This window comes from Oreochromis aureus, linkage group 2 (assembly GCF_013358895.1).
Source record: "Oreochromis aureus strain Israel breed Guangdong linkage group 2, ZZ_aureus, whole genome shotgun sequence".
NCBI classification, from domain to species: domain Eukaryota; kingdom Metazoa; phylum Chordata; class Actinopteri; order Cichliformes; family Cichlidae; genus Oreochromis; species Oreochromis aureus.
Genome location: NC_052943.1, coordinates 35,118,426 through 35,139,145, shown reverse-complemented (window position 1 = coordinate 35,139,145; position 20,720 = coordinate 35,118,426).

Genomic DNA, 20,720 nt, shown 5'->3' with positions numbered 1-20,720 from the left:
TTTGATGCTAGAAATGTGTTTTGGAGTTTGTACGTGCTTTGTCTCTAGGGGCCACCATATATATTTATATATAAACATATATAAATACAACCACGTTTCTTTTTTTACATTAGTAATTTCTTTTGTGCATAATTTTATATTGTTGTTAATAATAAATTAATTAAAGCAACAAAACAACCTGAAGAGCCGGTTGGGAGCCCAAAGAGCCGGCTCTTTTTAGTGAGCTGAGCCGAAAGAGCCGGTTCTCTAAAAAGAGCCGGAAATCCCATCACTAGTTGTGTAATATGCTGGTATTGATATGATCAAAAATGAACTGAGTTGTTTCGTATTCTATAGAAATTGTACATCTAATTAATAACAAGGCTTTCTGCTGATGTTGTTAATTAAAAATTTATTGTTTTACTTTTAAGCAACAACTTTGTAGCATGCAATCAGTCCATGCTGTACAGGACAGATTTGTAAACTGTGCATACAAAAATAGACTATTTTACAAAAGTGCTCATTCAGCAAATGTAAATCACAGCAGATTTTTTTGTTGTAGTGCACTGTCACAACTAGAAATGTGGGGGGAAGTCCTCAAAATTGAAGGCAGAACAGGAAAATACATGGAAATAACAGTTTTCCTTTAAGCACATCAGTAAAGGTCGATCCGGATACTTGATAACTGTTGGTGTAGGTATGACATGAATTTGAATCTCCATTATCACAGGTTTTAATTGGGAGGCAACATGCAGATATACAGGAGGACTATAAACAGCAATTCCTATTGCATACAACTGTTTTAGAAAATACCAACAACACTGTTAATTTATCACTTGCTGGTCTATAGACTTTACAGTGTGGATGGATGGAAAATCCATCTGGCTCCAGTCTGGCTGAATTGGTGCTACAAACAACTCTGCGCTCGGCTTTCCTGGCTGTGTGTGGATTTATACTTACACATCCAAATTTTGACCCTATTTTTCTTCCTTTCAGCTGATTGGTCAATTTCATGTCAATCACCAATTAAACAATCCAATCAGAGAACATCTCCAGAAGTTGATTCTGTTCATCTTGACGTAGCGTTTTCAGTGGGAGAAAATGCTGAAAGCGCTACGTCCAGATGAACAGAATCAACTTTTGGAGATTTACTTACCTGGATGATTGGGCATGCATCAAGACAATCAGAGAACAGATAGGTTTGGCTGTTGGAGGGCTGCATTACGGAGCTTCAGGTCCTGGAAGAATAAATTCCCTTTTACATACCAGACCAGCATTTTTCTTCATTACCACGAAGGAAAACAGTCTGTGCGTGTCCGAGTTCAGTGGCTTTTGTGTCACAGGGCTTATAATATGTGTAAAAATCTGGCCAGGGACCATCACATCACACTGCTATCATATTTTTCTTTTCTGAGATGTTGTTACTTTTATGACAGATGTAATGAGAAATCTTCCAGAAAGTTAAATTTTTTATTCTAATCAAATATTTGATTCTGATAACAGATAAAGATTTTTTTTACTTTTGTTCTGCTATGATAGTTTATACAAATTTTGGCCAATTCCTATTTATTTTAACCCTTTAGCCCCCAAAAAGTCGCCAGCGACAGGTTTTTCCAAACCTGTCTCGTCAAACCTGAGCTCTACCAGGGGCCCAACACGCCTGGACTTTTAGAAGAAAAGAGATGTCCAAAAATAAACCACAGGGTCAAATACTTGATTTTGTTCAGTGTTTTAGAGTTATTAATTTGAATTGACTAATTTAAATATTTTATTCATGTACATTTTGATTGCCTTCAGTAAAAATGGCAAAATTTCAATTTCTTTTTTTTTTCTGTTATTAATCCTTGATTACATTCATATAGTATACAGTAGAGGAAAAAACCTACCAGATGTGTGAAGTAGTAGTAATACTGAAAAAAGGGACAAAAGCACACACACTCACAGCTGATTTTATGACACTTTTACAGCTAAAACAATATATAATTCCGGTTATCCTGCGTAACATTATTGGGGATAAAGGGTTAAGGAACCACACTTAATTTTTTTAGTTTAGCTTGTGTTTACTACCATATTTTTTTTTATCACCACACAGTAAACATTAAGTAATATGTAAAGCGTCCATTTATATTCCATTCCAGTCCATTATCTTAAGCTTAGGCTGCTGCCCCTCGACCCAATCCGGTACTAAGTAGAGAGGCCCAGACTTCGCTCTCTCCAGGCACTTGGCCCAGCTCCTCCGGGGGAATCCCAAGGCATTCCCAGGCCAGCCGAAAAACATAGTCCCTCCAGCATGTCCTGGGTGTTCTGGGTCTCTTCCTGGTGGGACGTGCCCAAAACACCTCACCAGGGAGGCATCCTAACCAGATGCCAGTATCTAATCTGTCCTTTTTGTATGTTCCCCTGAGGTTGCCATGGTAGCAGATACAGGGGGAACGAGTGTAGACGATTCCACAAGAAGGATGATGAAATTCCTCATATGACCTGAGCTGGCTGTGGAGTACAACATGCTTGGCCGACATGGGAAAAAAAAGTTCAGAGATTGGCGTCTTTTTAATGTTGTGTATGGTAAGTTAGTTTCACTTGAGACATTTGAACTTTAGAAAACTAAACTTTCTTAATAAAGTGTTTGAAAGTGTAACTGAGATTGGTTATCATGCAATTTGTATATATTTTTTGAGGCAATAAAGTGAAATAAACATTGTTCTTTGCAAATCATCACCAAATGAAGTAAGCTAAGATTAACTTTACTTTGGCTTGCCCATTTTTCTTCTTCATTTGCAGAGGCACTGAAGAAGAACTATTTAACATCAAAAGTCAACTTGCAAGAAGCAGAGAAGGCTCTGTCCAAGTGGTTCACTGGAGCTAAAGACAGAGGAGGACCGAGGGCTGCAAGGGTACAAAAAAGACTTACGGCTCTGTAAAAAAACAAAAAAAGAAACCCTGCTGATTCAAGATAAGCTTTTGAGTTTTCCATCTGACTTTTTCCCACTGTTGCAACAGTTCCGAATATCTAAGGAATTTTGATGTAGTTTGACATTTCTAGTTGTTTACGCACTTTGGAATACAGTTACGTAAAATCACAGTTGTTGGACAAAATAAATGTGAAAAATGTTGTTTTGTGTACCCTCGTGACTTTTGAAATGGTTTTATTTACAAACTAGTTTTTGTTTGCGGTCAGCTTTAATATATTTGGTGTCTTTGTGTCACAGAACCCGTATTAGCCGTCTGAAAAATTGATTTTGTGACTGTTTTACTACATGGGGCCCACTCAGTGCCAGAAATTAGCCAATTCAAACTAGAAGTAAGATGCAACTACAGAACCCACTGATAATGCCATTCCAACTTTTTAGCTCACGTTTTCCTCGTGTTGTACCCACTAAGAACTTGAAAAATGGGGCCCAGGTGGGTTTCAGTGTACTTTGCCCAGTTGGGGTCCATTTAGTTCCCAAATTTTACCAATATAACACCAAAATGGGCTTATACAATGGGGCCATTATGGAACCTGCGGACAATCCCACTTAAAACCCACTTTTTAGCCTATGTGGTACTCACATGGTACCCACAAAAAAACTTGAAAGGTGGGGCCTGGGTGGGTTTCTGTGTACTTTGCCTAGTTGGGGCCCATTTAGTTCCCAGATTTTACCAATATAACACCGAGATGGGCTTATAAAATGGGGCCATTATGGAACCCGCGGACAATCCCACCCAAAACCCACTTTTTAGCCTATGTGGTACTCACATGGTACCCACAAAAAAACTTGAAAGGTGGGGCACGGGTGGGTTTCTGTGTACTTTGCCTAGTTGGGGCCCATTTAGCTCCCAGATTTTACAAAATGGGGCCATTATGGAACCCGCGGACAATCCCACTTAAAACCCACTTTTTAGCCTATGTGGTAACCACATGGTACTCACAAAAAACTTGAAAGATGGGGCCCAGGTGGGTTTCTGTGTACTTTGCCCAGTTGGGGCACATTTAGTTCCCAGATTTTACCAATATAACACCGAGATGGGCTTATAAAATGGGGCCATTATGGAACCCGCGGACAATCCCACTTAAAACCCACTTTTTAGCCTTTGTGGTACCCACATGGTACCCACAAAAACTTGAAAGATGGGGCCCGGATGGGTTTCTGTGTACTTTGCCCAGTTGGGGCACATTTAGTTCCCAGATTTTACCAATATAACACCTATATGGGCATTTTATATGGGGCCATTACGGAACCCGCGGACAATCCTATATGGGGCCCATTTTTCAGCCCATTTCCAAACCATATGGGCCCCACATATAAATGTTGGCTGTCAGAGGACTAACAGAGAGACAGACATCAGAGTTACAAATCTATTTAAAATTAATGTAAGCTTGCTGCAGCTGTATGTATGAACATGTGTTTCTGTGCTCACAGTCCACCTCTCAGGAACCTGCAGTTCATTTAAGTCTACTTTAAACAGACCTCACAAAAGGCTGATGTGGCTGGTTCAGTAGTCTGATTTAAGTACGATACCTTTGGCCAGGGATTAATCTGGTACATCGCTTCACTGCAGTCTTACCTATTTTCCTGACACCTGAATAGAAAATACTGATATTTACATATAACAGATTCTGCTGATGGGCCTGACTCACTCCTAATTCTAGATGTTCAGCACACACAGAGACACAGAGGTACCGTTTAAAGTTTAGTGTTAACCTGAGTCAATGATCCTTTACAGTATTACAGAGTCTGGCAGTCTTTGCATGATGTCCACGTCACTGTAACTTTCTAGCTGACTCTCAGGTGTGACAGGTGTGCCAGCAGGAAAGAGTAATAATAACCTGCATCCTGAGGTTTGTCATGCAGGATTAAAGGAGCCAGGCTTTGTTCACACAGCTAGGATTGTATTTTACACTGACCCTGGGTCAGTATAAGTATCATACAGTTTAAACGAAGCACTGAAACTTGCACATATTTATTATAGATGCATTGAAGCTAATCGGGATATTTACTGTCAATCTGTGGCTGCAATTAAACACTTTAATGGAAACTTTATTAACTAGTAACTTCATCAGTCATGACAGAAGCTAATATTTCTGTCCCAACATCGTTTAAACAGTAACAGCTTTACTACAATATAAGCTAACATTTACACCGTAACTTTAAGCTAGCACCATAAAGACGGTAAAACACGTAATAATATCTACAAATGCATCTTAAAGCTGTTATATTAGCACTCGGTGTATTACTAACATAACCACATTAACATTATTGACACTCGCTGACTTTTAATAGTCATTCTATAAATGCTGTCCGGTTAAATGCTGTAAATACTGCTGTATCCACTGGATTCCAGCCAGAGTGGATTCTGGAGTCTTCCCACGCTCCTGTTGGTGATCCTCCATCTGGATGGATGAGAACAACCTTTTGAACAATCTAGCAGGTGGAGATGGCCCACATCTATGGGACTGATGTCTCTAATAACGCCCCTTGTATGGACTGATAACAGCCGAAGCGGGTGAATCAAGTCACCCAGTCGCTAGCTGTGCCATTACCCAGCATACATCACTCCCTCCATAAATGCAATAAACGATACAAAAGTAATGGCCTATAATTAATTTATATGCTGTATCTGCTGTTTCTCAGATAGTTGCTTATGTAACGATGTAAAATAATGAATATGGTTTTGTTGTTGTTAAATTCCTGTTAAACTTGGGATCGCAACCATGGCTTTATTTTGAAACTTTTATTTTGAAAATCCACAGCGGAAGTCTGCTACTGGTAAACTGGTTTTCCCTAAGCTTATCCGTTAGTAGCAATGAAGCTTTTGCTGTGGTAAGCTTTTCCTCAGTCCGCCCTGACTGAACATGAGTTTAAAACATATTTGAAGATCCTCATTGAGGTTAACATGACAGTGCATTAACAGCATGAACTGCCAATACAGTAGCATCTGAGTAGATTTCAGTTTTATGATCTTGTTTTCCAATTAATGGGTTAGACGGTAGGAAAAATGGACACGCTGAGCTAACGGCTAACAGCTAGAGGAGACTGTCGTGTCTAATAATTTGAAACTTTTCTTGATAGTTTGGGCGGAATCCTGTTGCTGGAAACCCATGGTTATTCATGTCCCATGTTATTGCAGGTATGTGTATTTTGAAACATGTATTTGGTTGAGCTGCAGGCTAACTCTGTTTAAGAAATACTGCTTATTAAGTTTTGCCCAGTAGATGGCAGCATTGTTCCATTTAATATTGTACATGAAAGGGAATTTTGGCTTTGGTCTGGAAGTTTATTTATTTTCACATGAATGTGCATTTAAGTGAATTAATTTCTCTTTTTTTACCTAAACCACAATGCAGTAATATTTTTATTTTATTTTCCGTAATAAGTTTTGTTGCCATTTTATTTTTCAATCAATATTTGTTTTTTTTATTCATTTTAAGAAAACTGAGAGTTCCACTATACGATCATTTGTTTATCGGTTAGTAGCAATGAAGCTTTTGCTGTGTTTGGGCGGAATCCTGTTGCTGGAAACCCATGGTTATTCATGTCCCATGTTATTGCAGAGACCCACAAAAGGGGAATAAACCACGCCTGAGCTCTATCCATCTCGAGTCCAGAGAGTTTTACTCATACAGCACCGGACATAGAGACTGAGTGGGGTCACATTGGTGCCGTGAGCCGTCAATCAGCTGGTTGGACGGTGGACTCCTCTCTAGGGCTGCCACGATTAGTCGACTAGTCACGATTACGTCGACTATCAAAATCGTCGACGACTGATTTAATAGTCGACGCATCGTTTGAAGCTTTGTAAGATCACAAAAGACGCAGGAATAAGTAGTAGGATTTAAGAGTGTAATAGCGGACTGAAACAGAAGATGGCAGCACTGCATGTACAAGGATGCCAGCTGCCGTTACACTCAAGAAGAAGAAGCAGCAGTGTCCCAGAATTCATAGCGCGGCCCTGCTCAGTTTTCAACAATGGCGGCAGCTAGTTAGTTTTAATATTACTCTTATTAATCTTTCTGGGTCACAAAATAAACGTTTAACATATTTTCAGGCGAGAATGTAGCTGTGTAAACCTCAAATATTTGCTCAGTTTATCAAGACACTGCATATTTTCAAAAGCGCTCCGACGTTTTCGGACGTCTGTTACCCACTAGCTCGATAGCTAGCCGGGGCAAAGGCTCACTAGAGCCCGTGAGAACACCGGACTCCCGGCAAATCGTTTTCAAACCCACCACTGTCTTTCTTTCGCTACTCAGGTTAAACATATATAAGTCAGTTAGATAACTTAAAAATGTTATTGTTTGGCCTTTTTTTGAGTATTTTATTTGTTCCTGAGTAAATCGGTTTGGCTGAGATTAAAGTTATAGTTTATACACGACTGAATAAACGTCAAGCAGACAACTGATTATCAGAAGTGTGAGATGTTCGAGAATATACTCCGGTGTCCCGTTATATTTTAGATAGCAAGGAGTTTATTAAACTTTACCGAAACAATCTGTAAATCTCATTAAATTTAATAAACTATCATCTTGTCTTTATTTTTAGTTAGCACATACCCTAAACACTTAAAACTGTAAGCTAATGTTATATAAGAGCAGATGCTGCTGGTGCAATAAGCTGTACGTTTTACGTCCAATGGATGCATGATCCGATTAGTCGACTAATCGCAAAAATAATCGGTGACTAGTCGACTATCAAAATAATCGTTTGTGGCAGCCCTACTCCTCTCAGCGACGTGGGGCCAGTTTCAGCGCTGCACATTTGTGATTTATTGTTGTTCTTTCTGACACATTTTTTTTTTTAAAGGAACAAATATAGCATTTTTGTTTTATTCTAGTTGCCGTGATGGACATCACAGAGGAGGGATCGAGTACTCCTAATGTTGTTGGTAGGGGTAGGGGGTTGTTTTGTTCCCCTTTGCGTTTGCGTTATGACACTCCTGTTAGTGGGCGTGGTTTTATTAGAGGGGATAGTCAGAGGATCCCAGGGTCCCAGTCGAGCGGAGGGGTTGTTGTCCGTCCCCCTAGCCCTGTGTCACACATGTCTCAGAACAACAGTCCACCTTCTCCTAACCCAGATACTATTGCCACGGAGATTGTCAGTCAGATGGGGGATGTGATCCAGCTGGTTGGTCAGAGGGTAGCACAGAGTATCTTAACCCAGCTCAGCCCGTCTGCTAGTACCCCTTTACCTGCACCTGCTGCCACGTCTTTCCATGCTGTGTCGTCTACATCTGCTGTTGATGCTGCGCCTGTGCAGTTTGTGTCCCACAGGAAGCTTAAGGACCCACCATGCTTCACAGGGGATGGTTCTGACACTTTGACTCTGCTCAGTGCTCACCTCTTCCACTGGCAGACTTCTACACCACTGTCCCAGAGAAAGGTGAAAGTGCATTTGATTACTGGCTTAGGCTGCACTGTGCTGTTGACCTTGCTGTTGAGCGTCTGAAGGAACGAGGACAGGCATTGGGTAGCCCCAGCACTGAGGTCACCCAAATGTTCATCAAAAACTGTCCCTCTCCTGAGCTTGCCGTGATTTTTAGATCAAAGACAATTGATAAATGGACAGCCCACGAGGTCCAGAAAATCCTATGTGAGTCCCACTCTGGAGGAACGTTGATTTCAAGCAGCATGGCAACTGGGAGAGTTGCGATGAATGCACAGCAGATATCAGCAGCATTGCCTGCCCAGCCAACAGAGAAACACATTCAGCCACAGTCGACAGATTCAGCTACTTTGGAGCGGCTCATAGGCAGCTTGAGAAGGTTCTTCTGCAAGGATCCTTTCAGCCTGGTTTGACCACGCGGCCTAATCCCAGACGTTCCAGGATTGAGGGCCTACATGATAAACCCTGCTCCGTCTGTCATGATATGTCTCACACAGCTTTTATGCACTGTCGAGATCACAAACTCTGTTTTCTGTGCCACTCACCTGACCACGCCAGGCGTGCTTGTCCTAGATCCTCGTCGTCTTCTGTCCCTCAACAGTCGGGAAACTAGTTGATCCACATTTGAGAGAGGATGGTGTGGATCATCTGAGTGACTCTCCCAGCTGCGACAGTGATGACCTGGAATCCATGTATGAATCTCTGTGTTCTGCTTCGCCACCTGGTATGACAGTTGTCTTCCAAATGACGCAAAGAATTAAGAAATCTGACAGTTTGTTTTACACAACTGTGGGAACTGTGGGTGGAGTTTCACTGAGAGCCATGATCGACAGTGGCTCTATGTCGTGCTCTATTAGTGAGGCTGCTGCCATGCGACTTTTACAGTCCTGCCCTGATCTGAAGATCGAATCAGCTAATGACATTGTTGTTGTTGGTGCTGGGGGTCACCAGATCCGACCAAAAGGAGTTTGTGATTTGGAAGTGACTATTTATGGTTTCAAGCTGCTCATCCCCATGCTGGTTATTCCAGGCCAAAGTGATGACATGATCATTGGCAGTAACGCTATTAAGTCGTTGATTCATGTGATGAAGAATACGGATGAGTATTGGAGGCTTCTATCTATTTCGGGTGATGCCACCAATGATGACTGTAGCCAGTTTTTATCCATGCCTTCCAATGTTGAGTGTTGGAGGGGGGGGGCGGTGCCTGATAAGATTGGCACAGTGAAGTTGAGACAGCGTGTTACGCTGGAACCTCTTCAGGAACACCTTGTGTGGGGTAAATTACCTCCCTCTTCACCTCTATCAGCAGGCTGCACTGTTATTGTTGAGCCTACACAGTCGAGATGTAGACCCAGTAACATCCTGGTTGGCCGTTCCGTCTCATCACTGTGGGGTGACAAATGGGTTCCCCTCAAGCTGATTAACCCCAGCAACAAGCGTGTGACTCTGAGGAAGAACTGTAAAATTGCTGATGTCTACCCTTGTATCGCGATTGAAGAGCTGTCTCCTCCTGAGAAGATCATAGCTAACAGCCACTCTTTTGAACAGGGTTCTGTGCCCATAAGGTCTGTTGAACAAAGGAAGGAACTTTTGCATAGACTAGGACTACAAGACTTGGACTTAGATAGTTGTGAGGTGTCTGACAGATGGAAAGATCAGCTTCTGCAGCTTGTGGAAAAGTATGAGTCTATCTTTTCTAAGGATAAAATGGACTGTGGAGAAGCTACTGATTTTGTCCACAAAATACACCTTGTGGATGAGAGGCCTTTTCGTTTGCCTTATCGCAAAGTGCCGCCGAGTCAGTATGAGAAGTTGAGAACTGCTCTAAATGAGATGGAAGAAAGGGACATAATCCGGAAGTCAAACAGTGAGTATGCATCGCCGCTGGTCTTGGTGTGGAAGAAGGATGGCAGCCTGCGCATTTGCACTGATTTCAGATGGCTCAATGCGAAGACCGCTAAAGACGCGCACCCGCTACCACACCAAGCCGACGTCCTGGCTGCTCTCAGTGGAAATGTTTTCTTTTCAACAATGGATTTGACCTCTGGATTTTACAATGTGCCTCTCTACGAGCCTCACAAGAAATACACAGCATTCTCCTTGCCCTTTGGTCTCCATGAGTACAACCGGATGCCTCAGGGCCTGTCGAACAGTCCGGCGACCTTCATGCGAATGATGATGTCGATCTTTGGTGACGAGAATTTCAGCAGCTTGCTTTGTTACTTGGACGACTTGATGGTGTTTGCGCCTGACGAAGTGACTGCCCTTCAACGTCTTGAGATGGTCTTCTCTCGGTTGAGGAGTCACAACCTTAAGCTGGCCCCTAAGAAATGCCATCTTCTTAGGAGGTCAGTTAAATTCCTTGGACATGTCATTTGTGCGGATGGTGTGAGAACTGATTGAGACAAGGTTAACACCATTACCAACATTAGGGAGGACCAGCTTATGGAGAGCGATGGTGTGACTCCCTCCCAGAAGAAGATCCGGTCCTTCTTAGGAATGATCCTTTATTACCAACATTTCATTCCTGATTGTTCTGCGAAGGCCAAGCCCCTGTTCAGGTTACTTTCGGGACGACAGGCAAATCTCCGTGGGAGGAAAGGAAAGAGGCCCAAGAAGCAACCCTCTGCCAAACCGTCTCTGACACCAAGTGACTGGACATCAGCGTGTCGCACATCATTCCAGACGCTCAAGATGGAACTGGCTAATGTTGTCACCCTGGCTCATCCCAACTTTAATGAGCCTTTCATCCTGGCAGTTGATGCCTCCTTTGATGGCATCGGGGCAGTACTCTCACAAGTTTCTCCTGGCGAGACAGTGGCTCGACCTGTTGCCTTTGCCAGCAAGACATTATCACGGTCTCAGATGAACTACCCAGCACACAGACTAGAGTTCTTGGCGCTTAAATGGGCCGTGTGTGACAAGTTCAGCCACTGGCTAAAAGGAAGGCACTTCACGGCTTGGACCGACAATAATCCCCTGTCCTACATCTTGACAAAGCCACGTTTAGATGCTTGCGAGCAGAGATGGGTGGCGAAGCTTGCGGCGTATGATTTTGATCTGAAGTATGTGCCAGGGGTTAAAAAATACAGTAGCTGACGCTTTGAGCCGTGAACCATTTGTCGAGTCATGTATTGGTCACCGCTTGCTGAAAGAGCCTTATGTTGCTCTACTAGATGAGGTCAATGGGGTTGTGAGAGGTACTGTGCAGGATGCTTTTCGGCTGACTAACTATTGCCACATTGTTCAGGACACAGAGCCAGACTCACCAGACTCTGTTTCTGAGTGTGACCATCAGAGCCAGAGGGGTTCGATCGATGCTGATGAGGTGTCAGCTGTGCTGAGTGCGCAGTATGACCATGGTTTGACCAATGTCAACCCACCGTTATCACAGCTTCCTGAGGAGGACCCTGTCATTCCTCTCCCACAAAGCCAGCTCTCAAGTCTTCAACAACAAGATCAGGCAATAAACAGAGTCCTTTTCTATGTGCGAAGAAAGAGGAAGGCTACTAGGCGAGAAGCAGCTTCAGAAAATGGTGGCGTTGGTGGCCTTCTCAGGCAGTGGAAGAAGCTTAAAGTACAGAACGGCATCCTATACAGGGTGATAAAGCATCACCGCTTGAGCAAGAAGATTTTCCAGTTTGTTGTTCCTGATAGCCTGAAGGTTCAAGTCCTCCTCAGCCTTCATGATAATGCAGGCCATCAGGGCCAGGCACGAACGCTTTCCCTCGCCCGTGAGAGGTTTTTCTGGGTCGGGATGGAGAAAGACATAACCAACCATGTTCGACAGTGTAAGAGATGTGTGGTTGGAAAAACACCTGAACCTCATGCTTGTGCACCACTGGAAAACATCCAGACGTCAGAGCCGATGGAACTAGTGTGCATAGACTTTTGGACCGCTGAGCTCAGCGATAATAAGAAGGTGGATGTTCTGGTCGTAACTGACCATTTCTCCAAATTGGCACATGCTTTCCCCTGTCGAAACCAGTCTGCAAAACATGTAGCACGCAGGTTGTGGGATGATTTCTTTTGTGTTTATGGCTTTCCCAAGAGGATTCATTCGGATCAGGGATCAAATTTTGAAAGCAGGCTGTTGAAGGACCTCTTAGAGATGGCAGGCGTGCAGAAATCGCATACTACGCCATACCATCCTATGGGCAATGGGGTCACTGAACGGTTCAACAGGACACTTGGGAATATGCTGAGGACTCTCCCTCCAGCAGCCAAGGCTAGGTGGCCTCAGATGTTACGCACTCTCACGTTCTGCTACAATTGCACAGTGCATGAGACAACTGGTTTGGCCCCCTTTTATGTCATGTTTGGGCGAGTTCCACGCCTCCCTATTGACATAATGTTCCAACATGTGCTTCAGAATGATGACGTGATCAGCCAACATGAGTTCGTCTCACGGTTGCAGAAAGACCTGTTTGATGCCTCACAGATTGCCCAGAACCATGCTTTTCATGAGCAAGCGCGCCATGCCAGACTCTACAACCGTAAAGTCAAAGGCTCACCTCTGGCTGTAGGTGATAGAGTGTTGTTGGCCAATCGTGGTGAAAGGGGAAAAAGAAAGTTAGCCGACAAGTGGGATCCCATGCCTTATGATGTTGTGTCAGTTAGGTCTGGGATCAATGTGTACAGGATAAGAGAGAGCCATACAGGCAAGGAAAAAGTTGTACACAGAAACCTCCTTCTTCCTGTTAACTTCCTGAGCTTAGGTCTGGAGGGGAGCCCGGCCTCCCTTGTTGAATTGGGACGAGGGAACCCGAATAATGGAGATGACCAAGGGTCTGTGCAGCCAACACAGATAGATCATTATGACAGGACACTGGACTGGCTACTGAAAACGCCGGAGATACAGGGTCTCGCTGATGATGAGCCGGTGGCAGTTGAAGGTTCCCTCAACGTGAGACGCCATTCTCTCTGCGATGTGGACCCCAGCAGTGGTTCTATCACAGCAGAGGACCCACCCCCTGAAGTTAACGCTGAAGTGTTTGAAAACTCCATTAGTGAGTCCCCCTTGCCTGCCCCCGTGATCAGTGATGCTGCTCTCCATCGAAGCTCTGAACCTGTTGCCGTGGCTCCTGTGGCTCCCATAGCTGATGTTAACCTAGATGTTGCTATTTGCACACAGCCTCAGGGTATTCAGGCAGGCTTGGATGGGCTAGCTACCACTAGGTATGGGAGGAGTGTTAGACCTCCCAAGAGACTGATTTGTGAGATGGCGGTGCAGAAAGTTGAGGAAACGTCTTCTGTTTCAGGGTCAGTTTTTGCGTTTCTGACTAGTATGTTTTAGATTTAAAGGAATTAACTTGGTTTCATGTATCTTTTGACCTATTTTTTTGTGGTCCAGGATGTGATTTTGGGGTATTATTTTGTGTGCTCTTGTATGTGATGTTAAGGAGGTGTAGATGGCATTTTCTCTAGTCTGTTGAAGGTATTGGGCTTGGTACCACCAAATGCCTTGACACTTTTATATAAAAAGATTCTGTATCGACAACGATTAACATTAGTGTATTGATTTCACCCTAAAGCACCTGCTGTTCATAGTTTCTTTTGTTTCTGGCCCTTGATACTCCTTTGAACTGGCTTAGAGTTTAACAGAATTTAAGGGGGGTGTATGTAACGATGTAAAATAATGAATATGGTTTTGTTGTTGTTAAATTTCTGTTAAACTTGGGATCAGAACCATGGGTTTATTTTGAAACTTTTATTTTGAAAATCCGCAGCGGAAGTCTGCTACTGGTAAACTGGTTTTCCCTAAGCTTATCCGTTAGTAGCAATGAAGCTTTTGCTGTGGTAAGCTCTTCCTCAGTCCGCCCTGACTGAACATGAGTTTAAAACATATTTGAAGATCCTCATTGAGGTTAACATGACAGTGCATTAACAGCATGAACTGCCAATACAGTAGCATCTGAGTAGATTTCAGTTTTATGATCTTGTTTTCCAATTAATGGGTTAGACGGTAGGAAAAATGGACACGCTGAGCTAACGGCTAACAGCTAGAGGAGACTGTCGTGTCTAATAATTTGAAACTTTTCTTGATAGTTTGGGCGGAATCCTGTTGCTGGAAACCCATGGTTATTCATGTCCCATTTTATTGCAGAGACCCACAAAAGGGGAATAAACCACGCCTGAGCTCTACCCATCTCGAGTCCAGAGAGTTTTACTCATACAGCACCGGACATAGAGACTGAGTGGGGTCACACTTACATTATATAATATATTGTTTTCTGAATACGTCACTACAATGTGGTTTTGGAAATGCATAAATATATGGACAACAGGCTTTTCCGCGGAAATCTCTTGTCAATAAACAACGTTTAGGGAGCTCTATAGTATTCAATAAGAGGACCCTGCACGTCAATTCTCGACGCGAGGGGGGTACCCTGCGCGTCGATAAGTGAAGCAGAGGGAGCCTGACCATGCGTCACACATTTGACGAGTTGGGAGTTAGAACGTGTTGGTTCAACATACGTCAGCCATGTTTAACTTCAAGGTTTTTTAAAGTTATATCTGTGATGCAGTTTGTTTGAGCCACCAACAAATACAGAATGAATCTGAAGAGACTGCAGGCCTTCTGAAACCACCTCAACACCGGGCTCAGAAGCAGTTTCACTGCTCCTGTGTTTCAGTTCAGTCTGCTGAAAATGAAATCTCAAAGCTCAAGAGATGAAAAACAAAGCGGCAAAGACATTATCCGCATGCAAACAACAGCTTTATCTGGGTCTAAAGACTTTACTCCATAAGAATTTGAGAAAATGCTTAGACCTTTCTCCATCTGCAGAGATGTCTTCTGCTCCTCCTTCCCCTCCCAGTGGCAGAAACTAGACAACCATCATCATCAGTTTGGTTCTCCAACTCACCAGCAACCAGCTTCTGTATGCACCACATTCATTTTGCCTCTGAGGCTGCTGCCCATGCAGAACCGTGGCTCCTCATACAGAGGCAGACGCCACTACTTTTCAAGATCTAAATTCCAACATTGCAGAGATCTTTAGATTATTCAAAGAAGCAATCACTAACACCTTTGCTGTCAACACTCTTTCTACTTACTGGACTACCTGGAATCCATGCTGGTTTGTTTTCATTTCTCTTCTCATAGCTTTTTTTTGAGCAACTATTCCTTTAGAAACATTATGTCTTACTTCAGAGCTCTAAAGTCTACCAGTTCACCCAGAACACTGTAGCAAGAGTATTAACTTGGACTGAAAAGAGAGACCATCATCTCACATTAGCATTTCTTCAGTGGCTCCCTGTAAATTCAGAATTTAATTTAAAATTAATCCTCATTCACACAAAATCTTGAATAGATTTTTTCATGCGCCGTTACAGCTTATCAAAACAAAGCATCTAGTTTCAAGACTTAAGGCTTGCTTGAGTTTTCCAGAGCTTGGAAAATTAGAATGAGCTCTCAGCCCCCGTCTGCTTTGGATCCAACTCCCTGTTCAGAGTCATCCATGTTCTGTTTTATGCTCAGTTACTTTGACACAAGTACATCTGCTGTGATGATCACACCTCAGATGAAGTCTCAGCTTTTTTTTTATACATAGATATAAAAATATGGATATGTACTGATAAATGATCACAATTATAATATTTGTGACTGTCTGAGTCAAAACTAAATTGATACACAGGCTGAAATAAAATTGTCATGAAGCTAGCAGCAGGCTCTGGTTGTGACTGAGGCTGAAGCTTGGTTACTCACCTGTGGGGAGCAAGCACAGGCGCTGGGACAAGCCAAAAATCTTCCATCCCCATCCGAGGAACAGGTACGGGTATGGGTGCAAGATGGGCTGGGTCCTGGCTGCCCTCACTTGTATAACAGCACTGCTTCAAATAACCCAAATATTCTTAAATCTGACAAAATTGTCTCTTTCTGAGAACACAAATCTGCCAGTGGGGTCAGCAAAAGTTGCTTGGCTAACTGCTGTTTAACTACACAAAACTGTCTAAAATTTATGCTTAACTGAAGAAAATGTAACTTACAGTGGCTTGCAAAAGTATTCGGCCCCTTGAACTTTTCCACATTTTGTCACATTACAGCCACAAATATGAATCAATTTTATTGGAATTCCAGGTGAAAGACCAATACAACGTGGTGTACACGTGAGAAGTGGAACGAAAATCATACATGATTCCAAACATTTTTTACAAATAAATAACTGCAAAGTGGGGTGTGTGTAATTATTCAGCCCCCTGAGTCAATACTTTGTAGAACCACCTTTTGCTGCAATTACAGCTGCCAGTCTTTTAGGGTATGTCTCTACCAGCTTTGCACATCTACAGACTGAAATCTTTGCCCATTCTTCTTTGCAAAACAGCTCCAGCTCAGTCAGATTAGATGGACAGCGTTTGTGAACAGCAGTTTTCAGATCTTGCCACAGATTCTCGATTGGATTTAGATCTGGACTTTGACTGGGCCATTCTAACACATGGATATGTTTTGTTTTAAACCATTCCATTGTTGCCCTGGCTTTATGTTTAGGGTCGTTGTCCTGCTGGAAGGTGAACCTCCGCCCGGTCTCAAGTCTTTGCAGACTCCAAGAGGTTTTCTTCCAAGATTGCCCTGTATTTGGCTCCATCCATCTTCCCATCAACTCTGACCAGCTTCCCTGTCCCTGCTGAAGAGAAGCACCCCAGAGCATGATGCTGCCACCACCATATGTGACAGTGGGGATGGTGTGTTCAGAGTGATGTGCAGTGTTAGTTTTCCGCCACACATAGCGTTTTGCATTTTGGCCAAAAAGTTCCATTTTGGTCTCATCTGACCAGAGCACCTTCTTCCACATGTTTGCTGTGTCCCCCACATGGCTTGTGGCAAACTGCAAACGGGACTTCTTATGGTTTTCTGTTAACAATGGCTTTCTTCTTGCCACTCTTCCATAAAGGCCAACTTTGTGCAGTGCACGACTAATAGTTGTCCTATGGACAGATTCCCCCACCTGAGCTGTAGATCTCTGCAGCTCGTCCAGAGTCACCATGGGCCTCTTGGCTGCATTTCTGATCAGCGCTCTCCTTGTTCGGCCTGTGAGTTTAGGTGGACGGCCTTGTCTTGGTAGGTTTACAGTTGTGCCATACTCCTTCCATTTCTGAATGATGGTTTGAACAGTGCTCCGTGGGATGTTCAAGGCTTGGGAAATCTTTTTGTAGCCTAAGCCTGCTTTAAATTTCTCAATAACTTTATCCCTGACCTGTCTGGTGTCTAAATCCAATCGAGAATCTGTGGCAAGATCTGAAAACTGCTGCACAAACGCTGTCCATCTAATCTGATTGAGCTGGAGCTGTTTTGCAAAGAAGAATGGGCAAGAATCAGTCTGTAGATGTGCAAAGCTGGTAGAGACATACCCTAAAAGACTGGCAGCTGTAATTGCAGCAAAAGGTGGTTCTACAAAGTATTGACTCAGGGGGCTGAATAATTACGCACACCCCACTTTGCAGTTATTTATTTGTAAAAAATGTTTGGAATCATGTATGATTTTCGTTCCACTTCTCACGTGTACACCACTTTGTATTGGTCTTTCACCTGGAATTCCAATAAAACTGATTCATGTTTGTGGCTGTAATGTGACAAAATGTTGGAAAGTTCACATTTTTTATACTTTTGCAAGCCACTGTATTACATAGGTAAGGTAAGATACTCTAATATTTAGAAAATCTTTACCTAAAATGAGTATTATGGTTTCTTGAACAAGCTGTTTCCAAGAATGATTTGATTACAGTTTTACACGTTAATTTAGATTTTCATGTAAACAAATAAAGCTTACTATACGACAAAGTTTAGTGCCATTAAATACATTTCTGTTTTTGGCCTTTATTGATAGGGACAGTGAAGAACTGACAGGACAGCAGAGGGGGAGAGAGAGGGAAAGACGTGGCAAAGGGCTGGACTTGGACTCGAGGCTCCTTCTCTAAGGAATTTGAGGGGGAAGGATGCATCAGGAGATATAAAGTTGTAAGGCTGTCCCTGAAGTGAGCTTCATGATGCCGTCACCTGAAATGGTTTCACTTCACTTTGGGTAGTGACTGAATGAATTAGATCACAGCTACAAGCAGTGGAAATAAGCTTCATCTATAGGGTTGCTGGGCCTTAGAGGTGGGGTGAGGAGCTTGGCCAGTTTAGAGGTGCTGCTCCACCATGGCAAAGGGAACCAGTTCAGGTGGTTCAGGCATCTGCAAATGTGATTAGGTCTTTTTTGGGGGTTTATCTGTCATTCAGTTATATTAAAAATATGTGATTCTTGATTTTATTTACAGATTTATGTGTTATCTAACAGCTCTTACCATCTGCAGTCTAATAAAACTAGCAAGTTGAGCAGGTGCATGTGCAGCCAGCACTTTCAGATCCCGTGATTGAATGGATGTAATATGCTCCACCTTAATTTGTGATTAATACTTTTAATCCCCTCTTTATATATTGACAGTTAACCATGTCACAGACTGCAAGCCTTTAACTTTATTAAAAAGCTTATTTTTTGTCATATATTTGAATACACTTGTCTTTTTTAAAGATGTAGGTCTGTGTTTTTTGGCTCTATTTTTTCAGAGATACGTGGTCCTCACAGGCCACTACAAACATGTGATTTATAATATATGATACTGGACATTAAACAGAGTATAAAGTATTTAAATTGAGCTTGACTGGGGCGACTGTCTCTGCTTGCCTTTCTGTAAAGATCCCCACAGAGCACTAGTTTAGGATGTGGGACATTTCAGGCAAAACCACGTTGGCTCAAATACTGTGTCAGAGTTAAATTAGTCTTGTGTGGTGATGGAAGGTTGACTCTGTAAATCAAATGATTGTCAGAAAAGTTCTGACAAGGATACAGTTCTGTTAAAAGTGATTCTATGATTCACAGAGGCCACTTAAACACAGCAGTAAAGCACTACAGTATCTAGTGATGGCTGACTGCAACCCTGCTGATAATAAATTCAGGCCTAAGCTGATGAGACTAACAGAATATTGTGCCTGACAAAAAACAAGGCTGACAGATGAACTGTGCAGATTGTGTTTGTACCAAGCACATATCAGTGGATTATTTATCTTCTATGAGCTGGAACATGACATGGCTAGAACACCCAGCACATGGGACATTTGGCACTTACCACGTGGCTGAAGGCCGATACTGAGTCCACACTACAGACTCGCAAAATAATGTTTTACAATGTATAAATGCAGCTACATTTACACCTAGGGCCAATTAAGAATCACCAATTAACCTCAGCCTTTGGACTGTCTGAGAGGCAACTGTGACAGGCTCCAGCCACCGTGAACTTGATAAGTAGAAGGAAATGGCTGGACGAATGAAATATAACCTCTGCCAGAGGTTTCTTCCCGTTAAAAGGGAGTTTTTCCTTCTCGCTGTCACTGGCTCATAGGGGTGATATGATTATTAGTTTTTTTATTAACTGTAGGGTCTTTGCCTTACAATATGAAGCACATTGAGTCAACTGTTTAGCACTATATATAGAAAATTGAATTGAATTGAAAAATTCGGCTACAGGCTTATTAATCTGGCAAAGACACAATAATTGTTGAGATGCCTCATTGAAAGTCACAAAGTTCAGGTTAAACTGTGAGTAAATAATGGTCTGAATGCATGAGTTATGGAGTTATGATCATGATCTCTAAGTAAATAAACTACGTGGGAAACCTTAGTGTAGGTGAAGGTTGGGGCATGCTTAAGTGAACACTGTAGGAGAAACCCACATGGCCCAGCTACCCTTCGAAGGAATCTCTCTGCTGAGCGTTCTGTCAAAGGTTTAGAATGTTTTGATACAAATTTTGAACATGGAGTACAGCTAACAGCAATTTTCATAAGTAGCTGGCAATATTGTATCTTTATATTCTGTACTGCCCTCATGTACTCACCCAATTTTTTCAGCAGCAGCAAGTGTATGGTCAATCTCTGGGCATGTCAATATGCACAATAAGTCACCAACTACACAACAAACTAATCAAAGGCAGATGTGTAAACTTTAAAAAGAGGAAAATTAAAACATGGCTTATGCGTGTGATTCACTGATTATTTGGTCTGTAAGTAAATAAAGTCCTTTGGTAAATGCTTCTGGTTATAGAAGTAACTGTGGACTCAGTCATGTAGCTGATCCTAAACAAACTGCGTATGGAAGTGAAGGAACTTGTCAGGGAGAAAACTCCCACACATGAAGATGTTGGTGAGCTGCTCGGATGAGACACTTCTGTGATGTATCGTCTGCACTTTGCTGCCTGAGTCTGTTCTGAGAGTGCTGCTAAAGTAAAAGATGTTATCACACAGTACATGTGTTGGTGGATGGGATGATGGTAGTCTGGAGAGAAGGCTCCTGGTATGAACCCTAATTAAGGGCCTTTCTGTGCCATAAATAAAACATGGC